We start from the raw sequence: 9,954 nt of genomic DNA on the forward strand, positions 1-9,954 counted from the left end.
GACCCCCGAGAGTCCCCTCCGGCCCCAGACCCCCCGAGAGTCCCCCTCCGGCCCCAGACCCCCCGAGAGTCCCCCTCCGGCCCCCCCCAGGCCGGCGACCGATCGAGCCGACCGGTCAGTTATTCCGGCGCCGGGAGCCTGTCGGGCCACCGGGGGGCGCCCACACTCACTTTCGGGCCTGTCACTGGAGATGACTGGCGACCTTTACTCCCCCCCCCCTCCTCCCTGCCACCTCCACCCTGCCACCTCCACCCGCTCCACGGCTCCCAGGGGGCCGGACAGTCTTTTTTATTTATTTATTTATTTAAAACACAGCGTGTCTCCCGAACGCGTGATGGTGAAACAGAAGGACGGTCGCTGTGACCATCTGACCGCATCAGAACAACAGGCGGGGTGCAGCCGGGGAACACACACCTGGGTGTCCAGGGGGGGGACCACACACACACACACACACACACTCACTGAGCCACCATCTTGAATGAAAAGAATCCACGACGGAGGTTTGGACCAGTTTAACGCCGTGCTGTGGCGAAAGAGGTGAAAACAAGCGAGGACGGGAGGCGGAGGCGGAGGCTGGCGACGGAGGAGGGACGCTCCACTTCTCCACGCCGCCGAGCGGCGGAGGGGGAAAAAAAGAGGGGGACGCTTTAATAGGCGGTGCGAGAGGATGGTGCGATGGCTCTGGAGCCATGGCAGCTGTTTTCCTCAATGTTTCCTGCTCACAGCCACAGCTGCTCTCCAAATGAGAGTTAATATTGCAGGGGGGGGGGGGGGGGGGGGGGGTTGGGGGGGTGGGGGGGGGTTGAGCCCACCCTGGGTTGAGCCTTGTCGCATGGTCTGAATGTCAAAGCGGGCCCAGCAGGGGGACCGGGGCTCGGAGGACACGCTGGCTGGGTCTCACCCCCGCGTCCTCTCGCAATTTCCCTCTTTGCCACGATGTCTTTCTGCCTCATTGGCTCTTATTTCCGCCGACTGGACAAGGAGTGAAATCCATTTTTGCCGGGCGTTTTTAGCGTCAAATCAGAAAATACACAGAGAAGGTCGGGGGTGGTGGGGGTGGTGGTGGTGGGGGGGGGGGGGGGGTCGCTGGTCGACACGTGAGCATTGTTTCACTACCAGCCAAGGCTTTTTTGTTGTTGCTTTTTTTCAAACTCTGCTTCATGAAAAACACCGACTCAAACCAGTTTGTCAGTCAGAAGAGAAAAACCCATGAACCACAACGATTCAGTTCAACGTAACATTGATTTTCATGAAATATGACGAATGTCCAGGAACTGCAGTTGATATTTTTCTAAGCTATCAGCTGCAGGAAACCTTGATTCACATCTGGGTGACTGTAAATGGCACATCAGTGCATTTTGTGTGTGTGTGTGTGTGTGTGTGTGTGTGTGTATATATATATAAATATATTAAAAAAAGGGGCACCTGTTTCTTTGTACTCCTGTTCAATTATGTAAACATTCAAAGGTTCATGCTTCATGAAAAATAACATGATTGAAATGAATTCAAAAATCAAAAAAAGCCATTTATGACAAATATTGTATTTTTTTTTTTTGGTGGATATTTCCTGACCAGCCTTTTCACTGTTTATTCTCTTTGCCTGACGACACGAGTCACTGTTTCAGTGGAAAGTCGGTACTTTAAACATCGATTAAACAATAAAAATATCTGTGTTTTCAGTATTTTGAATGGCGGCTGAGAGGACGAGCTCGTCCGTTCAGTGAATCCTCGTCTCCTCAGTGAGGCTCAGGTCAGCCGCCGTCGCTGGAGGCTGCGTCGCCGCTCCTCTGCCTCGTTGTCACGTCGTTAATACGCCGTCTTTCGCCGCCGCGGGAAAACAATGGCGGCGGTGAGGACGGAGACCTGGAACGTGGTGAAGCCTGGTGCCGGAAACAGCTGCAGAGTTTGACTGAAATCCTGATGTGAGAGGAGAAATCCTCCTGATGATGATGAAGATTTGAAGATCTGGTTGCAAATCGTTAAACCGTCTCACAAAGGAGGCTTTTCTTTGATTTCCCCCTCCATTAGAATATTGGATCAAAGGAGCTACATTCAGAATCTGCTGTGTCTGTGTGAGCTGGACTGGCTCCGCCCACACACACGCCCATCTATGGGAAGAGGAGGAAGTACTTCCTATCGTGGCGCCATGTGCCAGAGCAGAGCTGCCTAAATTGTGGGAGGAGTCATAAGGGGAGGAGTCTACCTTGATTGTGATTGGCTAAACCCCTGATGACACTATATAGGGTTTGATTTCTGATTGGCTGCTTGGAGCAACACACTTTTTAAAACCTGGAACAAGCCGGGGAGAGAGAGGACACACTTTCTTCAATTTCAATAAATATATTTGTTTTATTACTGATATTTGAAGTATTTACTGATTAGATCAATAAAACTCAAATTTATCAATTAATTTTATTCATTTAGCGTGATAAAATCAGTATTTTTAAAATAAAAATCTGTGCTGTGACTTTCTTTATTATTTATTTCTGTGGGGATTTTGATTTCTGGGAGTTTTTTTTTTTTTTTTTCTAAAGTCCTGTCTCGTCTAACACAAACTAAAAGTAAAAAAAAACCAACTCATGTATTCAATTTCTAATCTGTTCAGGTTGTGAAGATCCAGGTCAAAGTCTAAGTTTGAGTTATTGGTAGACAGCAAAGTGTTTTTGAAATGTCATTTTAAAATGTATAAAAGTGTGAACCCATTTCAAAAGTGCAAACTTCTAATCGGATTGGGAGGCGAAACGCAAACAGCAAAAATAAAATAAGTAAAAAAAGTGTGTTAAAAATACATTTTTAACACACTTTTTTCACTTCTCGGTCGTCGTTCCAGGTATGAGGTGAAAGTAAATTTAGCATATTTGACCCCTTTAACTGGTTGTATTGAATTCAAGCTTGTCAAGTTCATCGTAGCAGGAATTTGCTGCCACACATGTAATGAGCAAGACTTTATACAGCCACTATTTATGTGTTTTTTCCCTCCTACTTCCATCTTTATCAGTGAAATGTCTTTCCCAGGTTGGACCTGCTAAAACTGGGCCAAAGGCCAAAGAGAAGCACGTCTTTCAGACACTTTAAGGGTCATAGGATCATAACCACACTGAGCAGAACGCATTGCAGATGTGTCCAGGTGGAAATACAGTTCTTTTGTTTTGAAAGTCTCACACACACACACACACACACACTGGCACAGCGGCAACATCGATCAAAAATAGACTTGTGAATGTTTTATTGACACTGCCGGACCCTCAACCTCCCACTTACCAGTCACTTTGACTCTGCATGCTTGTTTTAAAAGTCCATTTAGTTCCACGCCTGAAGGCGGCGTTCCACATATGGCCGTCCTCAAACACTTCCTGCCAGGAGCCCGTTTGCCAGCTGGTAAAGTCACACAGGAGCTCCCCGGCACCGGCACCGGCACCGGCGCGACGCTGAGCTTCACCGACGCCGACAAAAGTGTATTGAATAATTATCCGTGGAATTGATACATTAGGCCGAACTTAAGCAAATGTCAGCGGATCAGTTTGTGTGGAAACGAGAGCGGAGAAGCAGAGGAGGGGAGGGATGTGAAGGACGCTACACTTCATTAGTCATCCCCTCCAGAGGGATGTCGGCAGATGAAATTATTCTTTCAGAGAGCTGTCTGTACGATCGCACTGCCCATTCCCTACATCTAATTCACCATCCGCCACGATCAGCAGATGATTAACTCATTCCGTGCTGATTAGCTTTCTCCACCGGCTTTTTAAGGAAGAAGCAACAATCTGCCCTTGTTTCACCACGTCTCACAGTCACTTACACCTCATTTAGGATCTTTGTTGTCGTTGTTTTACTGGATCTGCACAGTTCCTTCTCCGTGTTTATAGTATGAGAGCAGATTTGTGCCGTCCTGCAGTCACATTTCTTCTATTTCATGTTTTATGTCGTGTAAATACTTCACGACGCGGCCGCGAGCGCTTTTCTTCAGTTTGAGAAGCTCAAGAGTCCCAACCTTTACTTTTTTGTTTTTGTTATCAGTGAAGGTATTTATTCTGGCTCCAGGAGGATCGAACTGCACCATAACATGGCTTTTGTAGCCGTAAAAAAAAACTGGATCGATTCAGATCTCTGCCACTGAAAAGAGTTCACAGATAGAACCAAACGCAAACTCCACACAGAAAGTTCCAGCCCAGACTTGAATCCTCAGCATTCAATCTAAATGGTTGTTTCTTCTCTGTTAAAGTGTCCTGAAATGACTATTTGGTATTTGGCACTATATACTGTAAATAAAGTTGAATTGAATTGGACTCAGAAATCCGATTGTTTACAGAAAATAGTTCATTCCAAGCATTAAAAACAACAAATTAATTATATACGTACACAAAACAATGCAACAAGTAGTTTTAGTATAATTTATATCAAGTTGATTCAAATCTCTGCACACGTTAAAACAACAGAACTGAATTAGAGCAATTTTATCCAGATTATCGCAAAACTAAGCACATAATTAATCCAAATCTGAATCTCTTTGTCACATTTCCTGTATTTTTCTCCCCCTTTCATTTCTGACCATTAGACGGTCTCGAAGCGCAGCTTCGTTTCATGAATCTCCGCAGACGGATCCACGGTGAAACGTGACTGAGACGTCGGCATCACTTTGTCTTTAAGACCGAGTCGAATCACACGAAGTCAAACCGGACCCCCCCCCCGCTCACTCACAAAAAAAGTGTCTCTACATTATTCACCGCTATGAATAAATCACTGGCGTCTCTTGGTCGCGCAGCATATGTGGGGCCTAAGCTTGTGTTCGTATGTCATTCCAAACATCTGTTGGGCCGCGGAGCGCCGCTCAGTCACGGCCGACCCTAAGCTGGTGGGACGCACGCATGAAAAATACATGATAAGTACAGAAAGTCAAACACACCAGTGTGTGCATGGCGGTGGGTTATTGATGATCCCGCGTCCCGGGGGAGGGGGGGGGGGTCGGCAACCCGCCGCTCTGGAGGCGCATGCTGGGTTTTCTCTCTTCGTCCCTCTGCTGTGAGGCTCCTTGAGCCTCGCTCCCACTGCAGCTACGTTCCAGGTCGGGACGGTACGGCAAGGCAAGGCAAAGCCTTCCAGATCTCAGTCGGGGTCGCAGGTCGTACATTCTGGACCCGTACGGCACCGCTTTCCAGGGTTCCAGGAGGAACTGAACCCTCCCGTCGTCCACCGCCGAGGATTCCTTATCCCCGTGACCAGTTCCACGACCGACCAGGTCCAATAGTGTGTGAAACTTCACCTCTGGCCAACTTGAATCTTTACCACCGTCAGTACAGCGGCCGATTCGTCCTCCACAAGAACAAGACGAAGGTTCTACAGCGTGGAGTCCTGCAGAACAAAATGGCGTCGTTTCCCTCGGCGAGCTCCTTCTGGCCCAACAAACGAGTTTGGGCCGATTCAGCCGTCCTGCTGAAGTGTGTAGGAGCTGCACTGCCGTGTTCCAGCTCTCTAGTCACTATCCGTCGTATTTTAATCATATTCAGCTCCTAACAGCTACTGTCTGAGCGCCGCAGCTCGATAAAATGCCGTGATGCACCTGAACGCATCACGGCAGCTCCTGCAGTGAAAACCGGACAAACATGGCGGCTCGGACAAAAACTCTTTTATTAATGAAACAGTGCAGAGGAATGTGTCTCTGACAGCACAGGAGGAGAGAAATAAACTGCAGTTGAAAGGTTAAAAGGCCGCTTCAAAGAGGCGTGGCTGCTGTGAGGGGGCGTGGCCTGCTTTGATGGGGCGTGGCCTGTGAGTTCAGCAGCGTCTTATCGGGAGTACGAACAGTCCTGCCCGAAAAAGTGTGTTTTTTTCTGCTCTAACACTCGTCTCCAGGAATGAACAAGATTATTAATCTCAACTCCTCCTGACTCCATAAAGGCTCAATAAATATAAAATAAAAAACACTGTTAGAAAGACTCTCCTCACAATAGGAAATTCCAAAAATTCCAATCCTTCAGTTGTACGTTCAGACGACGGAATCAGGCAAAGCAAGGAGATGGAATTTCTCCTCAAACGCGGAGTGTCAGTGGACCAGCGGCTGCCAAGCGAAGCGTCTGAACAGGCTGCGAAATATCAGACCGAATGTCTCACATGAGTCAGCGGCAACGTTTGACGAGATCAACAAACGTCTTTAAAGTCAGTCGGTTCCACAACGTGACACATTTCTGACAAGTGTGTCATCACTCTATTGTTCACAAGCATGACATGTTTGAACGAGTCTCCATGCTTCACGTTTGAAAAGAAACCGTATCGCAGTAGAATCCGTAGTAGTGCGCTAACGGCTAGCATGCTAGCGAGGCTAACTCGGCTCCGCGAGGAAAACGTGTGTTGCTCTGAAGGGAAACTCAAGCGACCGTGACAAATGATGGAAGGTGTGGTGGATCGAATAACCTCGTAATCCATTGGTTTCCATGGTGACGAATGTGGCGTTGGCGAAGCTACGCGCTCTACCGAATCCCCTGGCCAACTTTATGATTTGCATTTTCACGTCAGTACAAAGGGAATGCTAAAAAAAAATTTTTTTAACCCTCTGGGCCCTGAAGCATTTTGTGAAGGCCTGAAGCATTTTCACTACAATTGATTTTTCCTTTATATCTCAGATATAAAATCCTTAAACCTTGCGCCTTTTTTGGTGTCATTTTGTTCAGGACAACCTCATAAATGCATTTCTGAAGTATTTTCATCACTTTGGCATACTGTATTAAAACAGTGGATCTAAAAACACCATGAAATTACAAATTCGGGTGGTAAAAACAGATTTATTGACTATAAAAGTCACAGACATGGTAAACGAATCATTTTGTTTACTTGTAAAGTAAATCTAAACTATAATTAACAAAAATTTATCAAAACAGGACTGAAAAAACAGTTCTATACAGATATTTACAGTGAAATATTAGCACTGCCTCAGGCGTTTTTGTAAAACTATTTACAAAAGGTCACACATATTTTTCCTCATATCTCCGCTTTTATTTGGGCGATCAACATCATTTAAAAACCAGCTTGTAGTTTTATATCTGCACTTTCGACACGGATTGAAACACTGGACCAGACGACGCTGTGCTGTGACGCTACTGCCTTTTCAAACGGTCGTGTGACGAGGACGCACCGGTGCGTCCGCCGGCCCCAGAGGGTAAAATCACAGCAAACACAGAAAAACATCTTTAAAAAACCCCCAAAAAAACCAACATGTATTGCTTGTGAGTACAATTAGAGAAAGAGGTATGAAGAGAAAGACGCGGCGGAGACCGGGGACGTCCCAGACTTGCCACTCGCGCCCGTCTGCAGCGTTAAGTGATGTGGATTAATTTGTCTTGAGCCGGTTCAGAGCGTGACCTCCTCCGCCGAGCGGCAGGTGCTGAGGCAAGTAAAAACAGACTCCGATGATTGATGCCTTTTCAATTAGTCGCAATGTGAGACCTTCACATGTCACTCTGCCGTCCTTAATAATGACATGCTGTGTTAAAACGAGAGCCCCTGAATGAGCACTGTAATTAATGCTCATAGACCCGAAATCGAAACCACTAAAGAATCACCTTACAAGAGCCTAATGGCTTTGATGGGAGTTTTTTTTTTTTTTCTTTCATTTTTATTCGCTGTGCGTACCCAATTACCTTGGTGTCCTGCTTTATGCGCCAACGTCTATAAACACGACCGTTGCCGTCGACGTCTCGACATTTTGCTCACGTAATCAGAGATGTGACGCAAACACCGATGCCACGATGTGCTCTAAATCAAAACGACGCGGCGAAACACAAAATAAACCGTAAACGGCTTTATGTACGTCGACGCGTGTGGATTAGATTCATGTCAGACAAAACAAAACCAGTGGATCCAGAGACAAACAAAGAGTTCCTGTGGGAACGGCAGCCCCTCTCACTCAATAATACTTTAGTTTACATTCATGTGATGCAAAGTCAAACACCGTGGGAGGTGAAGGGATGAAAGGTATTAAACCATGACTCCTGCCAGGAAATAGAAACATATAAAATAGGAGTGAAAAAAACCCCAAAAGATACTCAGGATTTTAGGTTTTGTTCAAAACAAATGTCTGTTCAAATTATATTTTACGTATTTTTAGCTTTTTTCATCGTCAGAGATCCTGAACGGTCAGAAAGTTCTCGTCAACAGTTTCCAGAGACTCCGTCCTGAGGTCCAGTTTATGATGAAAGGTGAGATCTGCCCATGTCTTTCTCTGTCCTTGAACCAAAGTTCCTCCCAATAGCCTGCTAGCGCCTTGTAGAGCAGCCATGACCATTTTTGGTAACCCCTCTGTCGAGGTACCGAGCCCATCGGTACCTGTTCCATAAGGAGGACCGTCACAAGTGATGACCGTCACTCCCTACGAGCCGTATAAACCCTCTCATTGTCGTTCATGTACGTCGACACATTTGTCACGTGGCCGTTCACAAACTGGAATAGACTTTAACCGTACCACTGGAACCACGCAAGAATTGGGTCTGGGCCGGTAAATACTGCTCAGTGGCAACAAGGCCTTAATGGAAGCAGCCGTCAAGACACGTCAGGGTCTGAAGGTCCGGCCGGCAGTCTTCTTCACCATCTGACCACCACATGATGAGTCTCCGAGACTCTGCAGGTCCTTTTCCCAGAGTGTCCAGAACATCCGGTCCATCAGGTCTTGAGAAACGTCAACAGAGTCGATCGTCAACCTGAGACCCAAAGAGTTCTGGTACCGAGGGAAATCTATTACATGTATCGGTGTCTAAACAGTGAAGAACTCCAATGAAAAGTCAACGGTTTAGCTTCACACAGCCGTTCCTCCTGATCACCTCCTCTTCCTCCGTCACCCAGTCTTTGTTCATCACCGTCAAGAAAGTTTCCCAGCCAGACGATGAAGCGTCTTGTTGAACTGCCGTTTCACGCATCAGCACACAAGAGTTTTTCTCGCCCAAACTTTGAGCCGCACAGGATAAGAGGTCTGACGCTTCTCATCCTCTGGAATATCTGAATATCGGCCTCTGATGGAAAATATCTGCTGCATCATAACTTGTGCTCTAAACGCCATCTGTGCCAAAGACCGTTTGGATTTGTGAACTAATCTGCTTTTCTGTGGCAATTGTATGGCTAACATATCTTCTTCTTGGGTCAATGTCAACTTTTCAACTTCCTTCTTGGGAAGCAAAGAGAGCAGCGTCCCTCTGCAGAAGAAACGTCTCTGGACTGTGACGTCAATGTGTTGTTTTTTTTGTTTGTTTTGTTGTGAGGCTGATTAACTAAAGCCTGATCTTAGTTTCCACAAATGGACAAACTGTCGGGGAAGAGCAGACTCACAGAGTTCTGTAAAAACCAGGTTTATTGAAGTCCAGGGAACACCGGGGGACAAGACGAGGGTTTAAATACACAGGTAAGGGAAGCACACAGGTGGAGCACACAGAGGGAGAAGGCCATTGGTTAATAGGAAACACGAGGTGAGACACAGAGACCCGACACAAACAATGTCCAAGAATTTTACTACGGTTGTTTTTGGAGCGTTCTTCACTTAGTTTCAGAGATTACAACATATAGAAACGCGTATGTATATTATATTATGTCATTTTTCATGTCGTCTTCTAAAATCAATGGTTGTTTAATGATTTTTTTTTTCTGTGTGTGTTTATCTTCTGCAAATAAAGTCATTTTGAAAATGTAAATTTTTTTGTATGTACTTAAAAATTATCTTCTTCTTTGGTAGAAATCTCATCATAGCAACAATAAAGAACATTTTAGGACTTCATGTTTCAGATAACACCAAATTCTATTAAAAATGATTAAATATGAGGCCGTCGCTGCTCCAGGTCTCACATTTCATGTAAGTCAGTTAAATTAGTTTTGTAGAATAATCATTTTTATTGATTTTATTGATGCAACAGTTACGAAATTATATAATTTATTCTCTTTAGTGTTGATGACAAGACCACGGAGAGCAGAGCGACAATTCAG

Source organism: Blennius ocellaris (assembly GCF_963422515.1).
Source record: "Blennius ocellaris genome assembly, chromosome: 7".
NCBI classification, from domain to species: domain Eukaryota; kingdom Metazoa; phylum Chordata; class Actinopteri; order Blenniiformes; family Blenniidae; genus Blennius; species Blennius ocellaris.